Consider the following 17,773-nt stretch of genomic DNA (forward strand, 5'->3'; position numbering starts at 1 on the left):
AAGGATGCGGAAAGGGAAGGTATGCAGCCCGGAAAGGAAGGAAGGCCACATTAGCTCGGGGCCCCGTGCTCGCTACGCACGTATCCACAAAAGAGTTGTGGATCCCCTGGGGGGGCCATTGTCAGTTGAAATTTGTGCATATTGTTATGAGCTAAAATGGAGCAACATATAATGGAGCAATGAATCCAGTGCATTTCAAGTACTGTACAGTGAATGGTATGCAGAGACTGTTTGAAGACGCAAAATGCACCTAATGTGTCAACAGTACAGAGACTGGTAAGGAAATTTGAAGATACAAGATTGACAGAACATCGAATCTCCTGGACATCCTTGTTCTCACGGATCGATAGAGAATGTCGTCAGTGAGAGCGTCATTACAAGTCCAATGAAGATAATTTGCTTCCATTCTCAACAGTTAGCCATTCCGAGAAGCAGTTTGCATTGAATTTTAACAAAAGACCTGCATTTGCATCCTTTTACAATCCAAGGAACACAAGAGCTGAAGCCGATGGACCCTTTGGAATGTCAAACATTTGCCAATTGGGTATTCACAAAACACAAGGTTGATAGTGATTATCATAAGAAAATAATTTTCAGAGATGAGAGACACTTCCAGCTATATGGTTATGTGAGTAAAGAAACTGCCAGATCCCCTCATCGTCTGCAAGAAGTGTCTGCATCCAGAATGAATCACTGTTTGGTGTGAGTTATGGGTTGGTGGACCAATTGGGCCATATTTTTTTGATCACAAGGCTGGAAAAGCAGTGAAGTGACTGATGATCATATCACCATACAATAACACAGATTTTATGGCCGCAATTGTGAGAATTGAATGTGGAAAGCATGTTGTTCCAACAGGAGGTTTCTAAGAGGAAGATTCACTGCTCATCTCTTGCAGTAGTGATCTGAACTGGCCACCAAGATAGTAAGATCTGACACCATGTGACTTTCAACAGGATAGGACAGGTTTCTAAATGGAAGATTCACTGCTCATCTCTTGCAGTAGTGATCTGAACTGGCCACCAAGATAGTAAGATCTGACACCATGTGACTTTTTCCGAGGGATACATCAAATCTTGTGTTTATGTGAACAATCTGCTAACCATCCCTGAACTAAAGGCAGAAATTAGACATGTCATGCATCAGATTCAAGCAGAACTTTGCTCTAGAATCATCAAAAATTTTGTCCACAGAATGGATGTGTGCAGATGAATCCGTGAAGGTCATTTGCCTGAAATTTTGTTCCATGTTTAATCACAATCATTGAGTTTTATATTGACATAATACCAGCAATTTTCTAATAAATTATGTGTTTTATTATTAAATTAAAAATTGCATTCTTTATAAGGTGGGTAGATCACGTAACTAATGAGGAGGTATTGAGTAGGATTGGGGAGAAGAGGAGTTTGTGGCACAACTTGACTAGAAGAAGGGATCGGTTGGTAGGACATGTTTTGAGGCATCAAGGGATCACAAATTTAGCATTGGAGGGCACCGTGGAGGATAAAAATCGTAGAGGGAGATCAAGAGATGAATACACTAAGCAGATTCTGAAGGATGTAGGTTGCAGTAGGTACTGGAAGATGAAGAAGCTTGCACAGGATAGAGTAGCATGGAGAGCTGCATCAAACCAGTCTCAGGACTGAAGACCACAACAACAACATGGGACATCTTGTAATTACCCACACATGAAACAACAAAAACCTATTTACAGTGCACCACTGCTTGTCCTGTATTTTTCCAATGAACACTGCTATTTGCTCATAGCCAACACTACTTTTCAATTTTTGAATCTCTGTACTCAGATAAGTTGTAGAAAGAGGTATGTTTTTAATTTTCGTTTGAATTGATGGGGATTCCCAATTTGTTACTTTATGTTAAATGGGAGCTTGTTGAATACTTTTGTATCAATATACATAACTTTAAAATGAGAGTTCGAAAAAAGACATAATCTACATGAAAATTATTTTTACTGCAATTGTGCAAATCGCAATTCAGTTGAAAACTAGTTTTTTTTATGAACTACAAAAATCATTGATGAATATACACAGTAGCAAGTGACTATAAGAATTTCAAGATGCTTAGAGACCTCTGCAAGATATGTGGTTATCTACTTTACGTATTATTCTTACTATTTGCTTCTTATGAATAAAAACATCACTTGCTTTAGGTGCACTGTCCCAGAAGATGGTTCCATAAGACAAAAGGGAGTAAAAATATGCGAAATCTTGATTAGATTTTCTGTGTTGACTCAGTTTTCACTTATAATCCAGTTAAACCCCAGGGAGTTATATGCAGAGGGTTTCATTTAATGTAAGACCATTTTCCCTACTTCTGATGCTAGCAACTCATTATTACTGCCTTGAAATTTCACAACATGGTTCTTTGTGAGATAAAGACTCAAACAGTTTGCTGTGAGCCAGTTACAGGCCTGTTTGTTTACCACCTGAGCCATGTCGGGTAAGGTTGAGTTTGGAGTCTGGATTAGTATGCTTGTGTCATTACATTTTTTAAATTTTCCTTTATAAGCATCTGAAAGACAATTTAAGTTTGTTAAAATCAAGAACAGTTTTTGTACTGAAACTTTTCTAACCTGACATTTTATTTTCCCAATTATGAGCTTAGCTTTACTCCTGTGGCAAAGTTTGTTTTCTGTTATGAATGTGAGATGTCATTCACTCAAGAGGTACATCATTAATGCCATAACATTTTCATCGACCAAGTAGAATTTTGTTGACTACACAATCTAATTCTTTGACAGTCACAAACATATCAATGGGATAATTTCTCTTGATTAGCTGTAGCAGAAAGTGCATTGAATAGCTCTGTGTGCCAGTAACAGACCTGGAAACATACAAGATAGCGATTCTGATGGTCTACAAACCTCCAACAGGAAATATTTTAAACCTCATTAAGAAACTAAAGATTGCATGTGGATATTTCAATGTCGATTTCATCTTATATAGCTCTGATCGAGGGCATGTTGAGTTGATGATCTTACACTTTTGTTTGGTACTCACAGTAATATACTCAGCATGAAAAGGACACAGTGCAACAATGAATGAAAATTTATTTCTAAATCCAACTGTCTTCCGTGACATGGACTTGAGCCTCCATAAATGGTTTATCTGACTTTGGTCAAATGTCAGTGAAAATCATTTCCATAAATCATAATGTAATTGGATGGCTAAAAGAATCTATTCACCATGCGACAGGAGTAGAAAACACATATAAAGGTTAGGTAAATATGCAAACTTTTGCAGTCAGTGGTTCCTCCTTCTGGCAGAACGGTTGAAGGGGAGGCTATAGAGGTGAAGGGAAAGGACTGGTGAGGTTTAGGAAATGGGGAGAGTTTAGAAAAGTCACCTAGAACCCCGGGTTAGAGGAGACTTACTGGATGGGATGAGAATTTCCTTCTCATCCTATCAGGTAAGTCTACCCTAACCCAGGGTTCTGGGTGACTTTTCTGAACCCTCCCCATTTTCCTAAGCCCTGCTGGTCCTTCTCCTTTATCAATCTTCCTTCTCTTTTGACCCATCTGCCACAAGAAGGAGCACTGACTTCAAAAACTTATACATTTACTTAACCGTTACATATGTTTTCTCCTGCCACCATATATATGGTGAGAACACTTTTATATTTATCCAATTACATGATATTTGCATAAATCAGGTTTAAATAAAAAAAGAAAAGAAAATATTCACAGAATTCTAAATGTTGAACCAGTTACACTATTTAGTGAGAGATCACAGAATGAAAAAGAGAGCATGTTTATAAAGAATCCACAGCAGACAATAAATTTAATTATTTCCTACAAAATATTATTACAAGGTTATGAATTATGTTTTTCCTTTAGAATGAGTAAAGGACAACCACAGTAGAAACCCAAGAGAAAAGGTAGATAACATCTGGGTTCAAAGTATATTGCGCTAAAAACAGAGAGCCTTATTTAATGCAGAGGACTAATGCTAATACATAAACTAGGGAATGCAAATGACACTCAACTCCTTGATGTCAACTGCAGTGAGACAGAGGATATTAAATTCAAATCATGGGCCAGTGAAGTCTCCCTCCCCCCTCGAAAAACAAAAGGCCCATCAAAGGCAGAGCCATTAAATTTAATTAGACGAGCACTGTACATACCACCATCGGACGTTTTGCTGAATTATTTGTTAGATTATAAAAGTCATTATTTCCCTATAAAAGAGTAACTCTTCAGGCTACTATGGTATCTCAACCAAAGAACTAAAATCCTGTACATACTTAGTAGTGACCCCCTCAAGTTACCTTTGTAACTAATCACTGAGTCAAAATGCAGTATAAGGAAGTAACCAATTTATGAAAGTGAAGATAAGCAACTGGCTTCTAATTGTAACCTCACTTTCTTCCTTTCTGTGTCCTTAAAAAATTGTTGAGAAGGGAGCTTAGAACAGAATACTGAGCCACCTTTCTGAGAATAACCTTATAACATCACCTCAGTTTGGTTTCTGTATAGATTTCTTTATGGAGAAAGCTATATATAATTTTATGAACTTAGTTGAAGTGTCGGATTCACACCCAGTTTGTTTGTTTGTTGACACTGGAATTCATACTCCTCTGCCAAGAGTGCAACATGTGGGCCAATTGCATGCCTCCAGAAGAGATGTCATGGCCAGTGATGAGGTAAGCTCCCTGGCAGGGTAGAAGGGGGGTTTGGTTATCAAGTCTTTGTCCCGCCCATCTATTCCATTTGCTGCCTCTGCCACTTTCACCCCGTAGCATTCCTGATGTATTTTTGTTAACGCCACACCCCATGCATAGCTCAGTTGAGAACTGCTGCCCTGGTTGACATGATCATTATGCACTCCTTCTTTCAACTGCCTCTCTCATGATGCTGTGGTCTGCCACTGCAGACAGTCAGTCTGGCTAAAGCAAATGTTCCTTACATTTTCTTAACAGCACTGTGAGATGCTTCACTGTGTCTGGCCAATGTAGATGCCAGGTGCCCGCAGCCCTAGTTGAGCTTTAACTGACCCAAGCACACCCTCGCTTTTAACTATCGAACGGAAAATGGTTTTTATGTTTTGCTTCTCGATTATCCTTACAATCTTGGTTGTGGGTGGTCTTGTTTACAGAATTGCCAAGCACTTTGTTTCTTCTTCTGGATTGTTTTCTTTCTTCTTCTGGATTGTTTTCTTTCTTCTTCTTGCTCAGCTGGAGAGTTCATCTTATCTGTGTCTCAAAATAGCAGTTCTTGTGAAAGGTTTTGCACAGATACAATAGCTTGGTAGGCAGACTTTTCTTGACACATATGTTCCATGTACCAGAGGGGAGAACACAACTGTGCATTGTACTGAATAGTTGCAGCTATTGGCATTTAGGAACAAGCCCACGTTGGTATTCTTCCTGTGAACAGAATGTCACAGGGTGCCATCAGGGTCCATCTTTACCAGAATACCTAGGAATGGTAGGCATCCATTTTCTTCAGCCTCCGTGGTGAACCTGACACTATCGTGTATGCTGTTAAGGTGGCACAGGAATTATTGCAGGTTTTCTTTACCATATGACCAAACTACAGATGTTTTGTCCACATATTACATAGGTTAGTGATGTCTGGCAGTAGGGAGGATCCCATGACGATTCCATCATCTGTTCACAGAACCTACCTCACCAACCTCAGCCTCTAGGCACCTTGCATTTACAGCATCATTTACGACCATGACACACAATACATCAGCCAGATGCAGCGATGCGTCTCACAGTGCTACTCAGAACAGCTCAACTAACCTGACAAGTCTACAGTGGCATACCACAGCACCAACAAAGGACAGAGTTTGTTTTTGAGCAGAAAAAGGTACTATGCTGTGTCAACAAAATCTTCCGAGATTCAGTTATCAAAGAGGCAATGGAAATAAGAGTACATGATGATCTTGTCAACAAGTTCAGCAGTTTTGAAATGAGCTCTGCATGGAATGTGCCATTAGCAAAAACTGATCACAAACATTCTCATGTGAAAGGAGCAGACGCAGGCAGGACCAAGACTAGGCACCTGGACACACCCCTCCCACCACCAGCCATGACACCTCCTCCAGAAGCATGTGATTGGCCCACCCGTTGGCCCCCAGCAGAAGTGTGTGTGGTCCATAGACTATAAAAGAACACACTGGACAAAAATCTGACACTTCGCCTTCAAATGACAAGTAGGAAACCTGTTGAAGCACTATAACAAGATGACAGACAGCTTGACTCATCTGATAACCCAAGATTTCACCCCGTTTGTATTTTCTGTGAGCTTGCCAAAGCCTTTAATTGTGTGGGTCATAAAACTCTAATAAACTAAAATTATGTGGTACTTGCATTGATGGAAGCTTATACGGAAGACAGAGATTCATATTAACAAATGATATGAGGGAGAGACCAAATTCAGTGTCTGGAAACATCAAAACTGTATCCCACAGGGTTTCTTGCTTGGTTCGCTCCTGTTCTTGCCCTACATAAATGACTTGCCTAGGGCATTAGTGGATCCTTTGGTGTGAAGTTTGCTGACAACACAGAACCCTTTATCTTACCAAAATTCATGATCTGCATACAACATTGCTAACATACTTTAAATAATTTTATTCAATACAGCCCTGTGGCATTATCTGCTGGTGTAATGCAGCTAATGTGAAAAATGTATTTATTATATAAGAGCATGCAATTGGAATAGTCTGTGAAGTTGAATACTGAACATCTTGAGGAAGCCCCTTCAGGAATCTAATAATTCTTACATGTACATTCCAACCCCTATACTCACCAATGGTATTTGTGCCTAATAATAAGACTGAATTCAGAATAGACTCTGCAGTTCACAACCACAAATGAGAAGTAAATATAATTTCCATGTAGATTATCCATCCATCCCTGTCAGAATGAAATTTTATACTCTGGTGCAATACTTTGCTGATAGACAACTGGTAGGAGATTGTAGACCTTCATATGTTCAAATACAAAGTAAAAGAATACCTCATCAGCCATTCCTTCTACAGTGTATTATAATATTTGGCCTCAGGGATGTAAATTCATGGTAACTCTTAATGTTCTTATTAACCTGATCTTGTCATAGTTTGTATACAGACAGCTGATGGTAGTCTAAGTAAAGTAAATACCTTGAGATGTCAGATATAAACAGCATCAGAGTAGTATACAAGAAATGGCTGTAACTTTTTTTCCCAAACTAGTCCACAAGTAATTCCTGTAATTATCAGTATGACTAGATTAAAACTATTCATAATCTGTTGATAGTGTAAATTTACAGAAGGAGCCTGCCAAGACTAATTTTGCCTGTTAATGCGTAATTTGACTTACTCCACATCCTGAAGACTTCTACATATTGGGATTTGAACTGAGAGGCAATAACAACCTGTGCTCAGAAAAATGAGTCACTATTCTATCACAGATCCAACTGGTTGCTGATTATATTGATATATACAACTATAGTTGCTGAAGATGTATAAAGTACTATCACAGATAAGCTTCTCAGAAACTTTTGAAAAGGTTGGAAGGAATGAGATCAGTCTACAGTTACATGCTTGCAGGTTATGGCAAAGTTGGAGACACTTACCTAACAATTTCATTAATGCCAAAGAGTTGGGCATTGTTCAGGTCTCTGACAAACTGTGCACATAATGGCATAATTGCATCATGCAATGGCACTGCAAGCCATATTGCACCAGAACAACAATTACACTCAATGCCAAGACTATTGAGTATCTTTTTAAAGATTTGAAGAGAATATCAATGGTGTTTGATGGCTGTCTGCCACCTAGGACAAGTAAATGTGGGAAAATTTCTAAAAGCAGTGAGTTTGCTTTGGCCTTGAAATGTTTAATTTGCTCCACTGTCACATAACATAAAACCATTGCTATATCATTTTTTGATTTCTTAATGACACTCAATTTTTTTCCCCATTTAGATGGTTATGGAGACTACCGACCCCATAGTTAACATTTATCACTACAGCGGAAGTTATTATTAAGCCTTTACAATAACCCCCAAGAATTCTGACTAGCTTTGAACATGTTGAAAACTTAAAGGGTTAAGATCAAACAAGTTCTTTTATCTACCACTAAAGCTCCTGTCAGTGTTAAGGTGTCCTGCAATATCTCTTCACCACAGGGGCTCCCCTGAACAGGGAACTACATTCATATAATAGAACAGTGCCCAGGAAAACAGTTTGTGCTAAAGTTATGGTAAAAGGGGAGGAAGGTGGTGCACATTGTGGATAATAGTCTGTAGCTCCTATTCGTCACCTCGGCAATGAGGTCAGTCTGCTCCAGAAGCATAAGGAATTAGATTTTCTACAGAAAGGCATAAGCATAGCATGGATTACTGTAAAGGCATGTAATGGGTCCATTTTGTATGTGGGAGACTGAGATGTCCAGCAGAAAGTAAGGCTGGAGTACAATTTCACTTCCAACAGCAATGCCAAGCTCTAATTGTTTGTTTAAGGACTTGAGCTTTCATCTGAATGAGCCATTATTTTACTATCTACTGTACTGACTAACATGCTGCTAAGAAGAGTTATTCCCCTACAATAGGGAAGAGCTTTGAACATATCTATATCAGCTGATTGTCAGCTGACAATATCTGGCATATTTCACAAGGCATGCAACACAAGTCAGGGCAGTTGTGAACTCATTCTTTTATGTTGTCAGCAGATTTAATGTAAATAAAATTAACATCACCAACTGAGTCACCTTCTGCCAGACGTAGAGGCAAAAATCGTGTAGCATCCTGTACTTACAACTGCACTTCAATAATTCCCTTACAAGTATTCTGATAACCTAGAGGTGATAATAGTACGAAACAGTCAGGAAACGAATTAAGAGCAATCTATGCCTACTGATAGTCGCTGCATATACACAACATCCCACACTCAGTTTAGTGTATTGGCTGCTCTCTTCCGTAACCCACTGACTGCCACCAGGCCTTGCTGCCACAGTGCAATCTCAGTCCAGATACCATAGCCTGGCCTCATGGTGAAACATCCATTTCTATGTGTGCAGCAGTCAATGTGTTAAGCACACTGTATATTAAAAAGCTTTTCAGCTGCTTGTCACCTTTACTGAAAAAATGTCTTGTGAGCAGCTACTTTAATAATTACGAATGGATGATACCTTTAGTTGTGTCAATTAATATAAACTGAATGCCAGTATTGCTTATCTGGCAATCAAGTTTCAGCATGGCTAGGACCACAAATAATTAAACATACTGTTTTATAACACAACATTGCAATGTCAGCCTGACACTCCACTTTCTTGGAAAAATAATGTTCATTGTGTAAACACACAGTTGTCACATGCATTTGTCACCCTACAACCTTGCCCCACACTTGCAAATTCATAAAACTGTCAGTACATTTCAAGTATCGCATTCACAAACTTGTCAGTGAATTCTTGAATATCTATTTCCCACACCAGCTGTTATTGTAGGTATTAAACCGACCTTTTATTTTATATTGTTGACTACACAGAGTCAGCTATGTAGCCATCCTCAAGTCTGAGCATAAATCAACCACTGGTTGCTTAGTTGACAGAGTAAAAAGAGAGAGAGAGAGAGAGAGAGAGAGAGAGAGAGAGAGAGAGAGAGAGAGATAGATAACTTGCAGAATATAACCCATTAAACACACATACCTGGGTTAAAGTCAGTGTATTTCCTTCACACAATTTTACTAATTTCGGGGAACGTGATGTAACAGCAAGCACTTCTATAAGAATGAAGGTTACTTTTAAATCGCTTAGTGTAAGTGTGCTATTAATTGCAGTTGTGCTGCAGATACCAGTGACTGATGTTCACAAGATCCAGAAGGATTTCTACAGTAAGCATCTTTTTACCAACTTCATAGTCAGTTAAATCAATGTGCTAAAGAGGTAAGTCTCTACAGGAAGCGTAACCTCGCAGAAGAAAATAGGGTTTGGAGGGAGGGGACGCATTCTCCATAAACGTATGCACCATTCATTTCTCTCAATACCAACCTACTTACAGGCAGATGCTGTTATGCACTGTTAGGCACATGCTATAGTCACCTATGGTCTCTGCATAAACCAATTATGCTTTAATATAACTCAGTCACCCCTAAAGATTGTGATAATCCAGTTACCATGACCATTTCTTCTTTGTCTACAGTTTTAATGTATGTAATATGTTGTGGGGCTACTATAGTCTACAAAAAGTGTCATGGCTTCTGAAAAAATCAGCTAGCACAGCAGCAATGTCGTTCTCTACCATCGATCTCTGCACTCTCTCCTGTATATGGTTCAGTTGGAACTGAAATTATTTACACTAGTTGTCATTTACCACACCAATGCACAAAATGCTGCACTTTAATACTGAAAGCATCTAGAAATTATGTCACAGCCCTGGTATTTCTTTATGCACAGTTCTAGACAAGGTAACGAAAAACAAAATGGGCTACATGCACATAATGAACATACTTCCAACTATTGTGTCCACAATGAGAATGTGGTCTTACAACCCACCTTAAAAGTTATTAGTGCTCCACTAGAAAAACATCTTATGTCTCTGGGCATAATGTGGTTATGCATAATAAAAGACCAAGTAGGTATAAACACCAACACCACTTAAATACCTGGAAACCAATATTCATGGGCAAATTTTAATTAACTGATTGATTTCAAAAATAAATCTGTGTTCTTGACACTTACAATACATGAGGGAAGTTTTTCCATTAATAAAGTCAGTTGCATTTTATTATTAAGTCTACCATAATGAAATAGTTATGCTACAGTATTTTCAGATTTACTTCAGTGGTATCATGTAACTTTGTCAAGGGCATACCCATTTATGGACGTAAGTCAACACCATCTTTTCCATGAATTGGAATAATATTTGCAAACCAAACTCACTTTTGTCCCACCAAAGCAGACAGATGTACCAGTCTGAAATGAGTCAAATACCCAGGGCATGTCATGGCAAGGCATTCCAATACTACTCACTCAGCAGAAAACCAAGACCGAAAAGAATATTTTCAAATCAAGTTTATCTTAAGAACTCGTAGGTAAAGCTGTGATCTGTAAGGTTGGTTTTAACACCACAATAATTCATTGGTCCAAGTCCTATTGAAAGTGGTGTATCATTGCCAAGGCCTGCGGCCCTGAAGTTGACTTAAACAGTTACAGGAAGACCAAGTTTAATACGAACTGCAAAACCACAGTGCATCATATTTACAGTAACAAACATTATCCACTTCTAAGTGATACTTAAATCCTATGAGTAACCAGGAATCAAAACTCAGCTCCTCGGATCCACAATCAGGTATTATACCACCGAGCTACAGCAAGACCCCTTAGCCACATTGAAAACATCTGAGAGTAGAGGTAATCAGTTTGAGAAATCAAAATAATAAAAAATCAAACAAGAAAGCACTTTATGTTGTTGCAGGTAAGAGTATTTCCAGGTGATTAAAGTATCTTTGTGTGGTATATCACAAATTAGAGGCTGTCACCCAAATTGAGTGATGAATCAACAATTATTTGAGTAACTGTTTTAAAGCAACATTTCCCAAGTTTCCTAATCATTTCGTAGCCAAAAATATACATTTAATATAACTTCAAAAATACTGAAGTTGCCAGTCTCCAAATAGGTTCAACACATATCCAACTGAAATCTCTTTAAATGTAATGAAAATTTTTATAGTTGATACATATAGAAACTTTCTTGAAAAAAGTGTGTAAAATTGAGATCTCTTAAACAAAGATGAGTAAAATGCTATCTCAATCTCTTTCAGCTAAGGATCTGTCTATGTATATTCTCTGCAAGCCACTGTAACTATAAGGTGGAGGGAAAAAACAGTTCACATCCAATAACTTGTCAGAACTGATTTTGGCTGTTTACAGCGAATTTTAGTAGCTGTAGGTCATGACAACCCTGTCAGACTTTACTGGATAGCATCCTTTTCATACCCCAGTCTGTTTATCCACTGTGGGTACAGGAAAGGAGCCAGACAAATATTTACTAAAGACAATCGGTAATAGCATATGTTTTTTGAAGTTTAAATAAATAAACAACTGGTTTCAGCATCTCATAACAGCATGCTCAAGCACGATGCACTTCACATACAGGCAATCAAATGTCAATACTTGAGTGCTGGAGCCATCAGTAACTAGATACTGTGTATTTGCTTTTAGTCAACAGCTGGTGCTGTCTTCGAAGAAAACAGTCCACACAAAGTCACAGTTGAGGTATTGACAGCTCTAGTATGGAAGTATTGATATACCTGATTGTCTATACATTAAGTGCATTGGGGCCTAGAGATGGTGTTATTGAGAGCCAAACCTGGTAGTCCCAGTAACTTCTGAAAACTTAGGCTGTCTCGCAATTTTTCTTGGTACATACTTGCACACCTCACCTAACTGCAGACACCCAGGAAATGGTCAAATCAAGTAACAGTTTTAAGTACTGACCAGCCAACAAATTATGATTCTCGACAGCATTTTATATGATCAATAATGGACTTATCTTGGTATGCAATGCACAAATTATCCTAAACAATCTCATCAGCATTCTTAACCGTTTTAAAGACAACATTGCCACCTTAATGATATGAACACAGCTTCCAAGGCCAAAATGTATGAAAAGGAAAGCTTCTCAAACTTATTTAGTTTAATGAATCGTCTGCTGATTTCTCACCCCCCACCCCCATGTGGAACGATCACTGCTACTCATCCTTCCCTCAAGAGAAACGTTCTCAAAAGCTGATGTGGAAGTCAGGGTGGTGATCAGGCCCCTTTCTGTGGCCTGCATATTCTTAATTACATGTTCACCATTCAAACATCAGCTAAAACTGTTGTATAGACAATATCTACACATATTCAGTAGCATCCGTGTACAGATTAAAGACAACTTTCTCTTCAGCTAAAGAAAAGAGACTACACACCCACAAATTAATATTAAAAAGCCTTGGAACCATATCAGACATTCAGCACAAAGCTTTAATCATTCTAGTGGCAATATGACCCATATGGAAGTTTATATTAAGCTTCCTGACAGTTAATGTATTATTGTCATATTAATCACTGAACAATGATTATACATTAATACAAAATTAACACTCCATAAACATTTCGTATTACCTATACCAACACATGGAGTTATAACCTTTTTGTCAGAATATCCATTCTTGAAGAGAGTAAACTTCAGACTTGCCTGGCTTTGTATAAATTTACTTCACAATTTACACCCCCCCCCCCCCCCCCCATGGAACAGAAGTAAGTAGCCCAGCCCACCTTTCTTTCCTGTTGAGCTACTAACTTTAGAATAACTTTACCTCAATATTTATCAGCTCATTTCCACTAAAAAAATGTAAGTAGTGCAAACCGTGCAGACCTGGAACCTTACCTCTGACATATCCAATATGCTTTGAAACCTAACATTAATGTTGCCAATTTTAATTTGACCCCTGTTCTGTAATGTCCATCACAAGAACAAAGATTTCAGTGAAGACAGCCCCATCAGCAGAACTTCACATGGAATGCAACAGATTTGCTGGTGGATTAATTTTTTTCTTATTTTTATTAACACTTGGCAAAAACTAGTCAATTCAATCTCTGAGCAAGAAAGCTTTTAACCTCACTTTCCATACAAATAATGCATTAGCACACATAGAAGACAAACCCTATATACTACATATGGTTTGTTTCCTACTTTGTTAATACTTTAGTTGTACTGTAGCAGGACAATTTGTGGTAATTGGGAATTAACTGAAGCTAGTTAACACCCTAAGACAAGATACAGATTCAGTTTTGAGAAGCTGAATTGCAGAAAGCCCAAGAATTTGGTCCAACCTTCCACAATCAGAAAAATTAACCAAAATAATTTATTAGCTCCTGCGCTCTGTTCACTAGTTCAGCAATAAATTCAACTATGCAAAGAAAGCACATTCACTTAGATAGAAAAAAGATTTATTACAATGAAAAATTAATTTACAAACAAGTTCATTAAATTTGTTCTCAAATCAGTCATAAGCAGTAAGCCATTTTGTTAAGTGTTCCATACAATGCACAAAAACACATTGCTGAAACACAGCCAACTGCTGCACAAAGGCAGGAATGTTACACAGTTCAGTTTTTCTCGACTTCTCCTTCCTGTTCCTCATCAAATTCGGCATCCTCGTCAGCTGTCGCCTCCTGGTACTGTGGTATTCAGATATAAGGTCATTCATGTTAGATTCTGCCTCCGTGAACTCCATTTCATCCATGCCCTCACCAGTGTACCAGTGGAGGAAAGCCTTTCGGCGGAACATAGCAGTGAACTGCTCCGATATACGCTTGAACAGCTCCTGAATTGCTGTAGAATTACCAACAAATGTGGCAGCCATTTTGAGTCCTCTAGGTGGAATGTCACAGACGGCCGTCTTCACGTTGTTGGGGATCCATTCTACAAAGTAACTGCTATTCTTGTTCTGGATGTTCAGCATCTGCTCATCTACTTCTTTCATTGACATGCGACCACGGAACATTGCAGCCACAGTGAGGTAACGACCATGACGAGGGATCACACGCAGCCATCATATTTTTGGCATCAAACATTTGCTGGGTAAGCTCAGGTACAGTAAGGGCACGGTATTGTTGGGATCCTCGTGAAGTGAGAGGGGCAAAGCCTGGCATAAAGAAGTGGAGGCGAGGGAAAGGTACCAAGTTGACAGCTAGTTTACGAAGGTCAGAATTCAGCTGACCAGGAACCTCAGGCAAGTTGTTACACCAGACATTGTGAGAGATACAAGGTGGTTCAAGTCTCCATACGTTGGTGTTGCAAGTTTCAGGGTGCGGAAGCAAATGTCATACAATGCCTCATTGTCAATGACATAGGTTCATCTGTGTTTTCTACAAGCTGGTGAACTGACAGTGTTGCATTATATGGCTCAACAACTGTGTCTGAAACCTGGAAAGAAAAGATACTTTCAGCTTTTTATTCAACAAATTCTATATAGAATTTCTGTAACAAAGTTTTAAAATTCCATCTTATTTGGAAATTTTATCTCTCTAAATTAAAATGTTACACTAGTTTATTAATTACATATGATGGAAAGCCAGGAAAGCCATAGTAGTTACCTTAGGTGAAGGGACGACTGAGTATGTGTTCATTATCCTGTCTGGGTATTCTTCACGGATTTTTGAAATAAGTAGAGTTCCCATTCCAGATCCTGTGCCACCACCTAACGAATGGGTCAGCTGGAAGCCCTGTAGGCAATCACAGCTCTCTGCTTCCTTCCTGACAACATCCAACACAGAGTCCACAAGTTCAGCACCCTCTGTGTAGTGCCCTTTTGCCCAGTTGTTACCTGCTCCACTTTGTCCAAACACAAAATTGTCTGGCCTGAAAAGCTGGCCAAACGGCCCAGATCGTACTGAGTCCATTGTGCCTGGCTCCAAGTCAACAAGGATGGCACGAGGAACATATTTGCCACCAGATGCTTCATTGTAATACACATTTATACGTTCCAGCTGCAGGTCTGAGTCACCATGATATGCACCAGTGGGGTCAATGCCATGCTCATCTGAGATGATCTCCCAGAACTGAAACAGGAGACAATTATGCCAATTTACAGCAGAAATTGAAATTGTTTTACTTGCTTGAAATATGAGGTCAATTTACATTAATATGTAGAGGTCACATATCTAAGGCTTATAATACAGTCAACGTTATTTAACTTTTCTAAAAGCTAGCACAATACTCCAATTACAGAGATATAGTACACTAATACACTACATCGAAGATTTTCGTGTAGAATCTTTAAAGACGATAACTAACACTTATTTACAGTGTAAAACAGGGCTACTAATGTTTTAAGTACAGCGTGGAAGGGAAAAATGTCAGGGCGTCAATATGTTACATCCACTGTCCTCATCCGTATCAGCCACTCAATTAAGTAAACACTAAATACTACCACAAAAAATCTGTTTACGAGTTTAACAGACGAATGATAAAGGTTACTACCGTACGCAATGAAGACGGCGAAGATACTGATGGAATTAGTTGACACGTAAATACAGGGCCATTTTTGGCACAAATTTGAGACAATCCCTACGAATGCACTATTTCACTGTTAACCGAACTACTTCGTGAGACATGTAACACGATGGTGTATTTACCAAGCTGATACTAAGGTAATGTTGAAACAGAATTATATCAGACTTAAAGGCTAAATTACCATGTGTCTCTTCACACGCATTTGACATTACTAGCTATGAGGACTGTCCCGGGGAGCCGCAGCTGTAGTAATACATCTTACAAAGAACACTGCTTACAGCAGTAAGCTGTGTTCCTTCTACAAGATGTACAGTCTTTATTTCGCACCATTATATATTATAATAACTTAATTTAGTCTGATGCGTCAAGTAACAATTCCTACTCTATGTACTGGCACAAAGCGATTACTTCGTTATTACTGAAAAGGCACAATCACTTAAACTCAAAATACTGTTTACTATAAAATCCGAAGAGAGCGATTCACACAAGTCATAAAATGCAAAATAAAGACAGGTTAGTTGTTCTTGCACTGCTCTGGAAATTAACTTACTGAAGTCTCTTAACAGTCGTAAAAATTTCGCGAGGTGTCAGATCTACAGCTACCACCCAAAATTCAAAATCGACCAATAAGAAACCTGGGGGCACAAGGTCACGTGTCGCGCGGGAACCTATCTACACATTACTCGAACTTCAATTTACATACGCCCTATGACTAATCACAAATTTAGAACATATTCACCAGGAATAAGATTCAGTTCAAAAATATGTCGCTATGAAACGATTGCCCTCTTCTTCCTACCCGCGTGTTAATACTGCAAGTAAGCTAATAAGAACGTCTCCTTATACTTAAGATGATTTTAACCTACGCAGAAAATTTAAAACGTATAATAGAGTTCAAAATCAGCATCACGAACAATCTACTTCTGAAATTTGCTTTCTACGCATAAGAACTTCGTGTAACCCTACCAAGCACAGTAACTGCAGAATGCCTTATCACAAACCGCGAATCACGTGCCAAGTTAACAGGTTGCACCGAATGGCGATAACACCAGCACTTTAAATTAACAATGGGGGCCTTTTTTTTCGTAGAACAATTACGAAAGTTCATTTTAAACTTCCGGCTCTGTGGCAATAATTAACTATCCGTAACACCTGCACTTTGATTATAGGGTAGACAAAGAAAAATAAGCAGAGAGCCTTATTTCGATAATTTAACGGAGTATCTGAAGGATTTTTCCTCCACAATGAAAAAGCACATGAGAGAAGGCTCAAGTAGTTACAGCAAACGTTTGTATAGACCGTTAACAAAAATCATGTATACCTGTCCGGCGATTTAACGAATACATACTCAAAAAGTTTAGACACAGAAAACTCCTTACCTTTGCTCCAATCTGGTTGCCGCACTGACCGGCCTGGATGTGCACAATTTCCCTCATGGTTATCTACACCACACGAATGAACGCAGCAAGTACTCACGAACTCTCCGCTAACGGATCCTCAACTGAGAGAGAACAACGCCCTGCCGCCGTAATATCCCTGCCGCCTGCCCTCCTATTGGTGGAGCGCGGTGACGCTCTCGTGACGTCGTTCTTCCTACGCCAGTTCTTTGAATTTCAAATATCTGCCCGCAAGTAGTCCCGACCTAATAAGCTGTCAAGTTGTAAGAACTACCAAACAACGACAAAACAGCGATCCATTAAGGTACCCTTTCAATACTATGCAAGCTTTAAATACTACTGCCCCACTGTAGTACAGATGGCGCGCA

The 17,773-nt window shown here is 38.9% G+C and overlaps 1 pseudogene; it reads right to left on the reverse strand.

The window, feature by feature from the left end:
* Positions 1–13,923: 13,923 nt before the first annotated feature.
* Positions 13,924–17,547, reverse strand: LOC124789994 (annotated as a pseudogene).
* Between the last annotated feature and the right edge of the window lie 226 nt (positions 17,548–17,773).

This window comes from Schistocerca piceifrons, chromosome 3, assembly GCF_021461385.2.
Source record: "Schistocerca piceifrons isolate TAMUIC-IGC-003096 chromosome 3, iqSchPice1.1, whole genome shotgun sequence".
NCBI lineage: Eukaryota > Metazoa > Arthropoda > Insecta > Orthoptera > Acrididae > Schistocerca > Schistocerca piceifrons.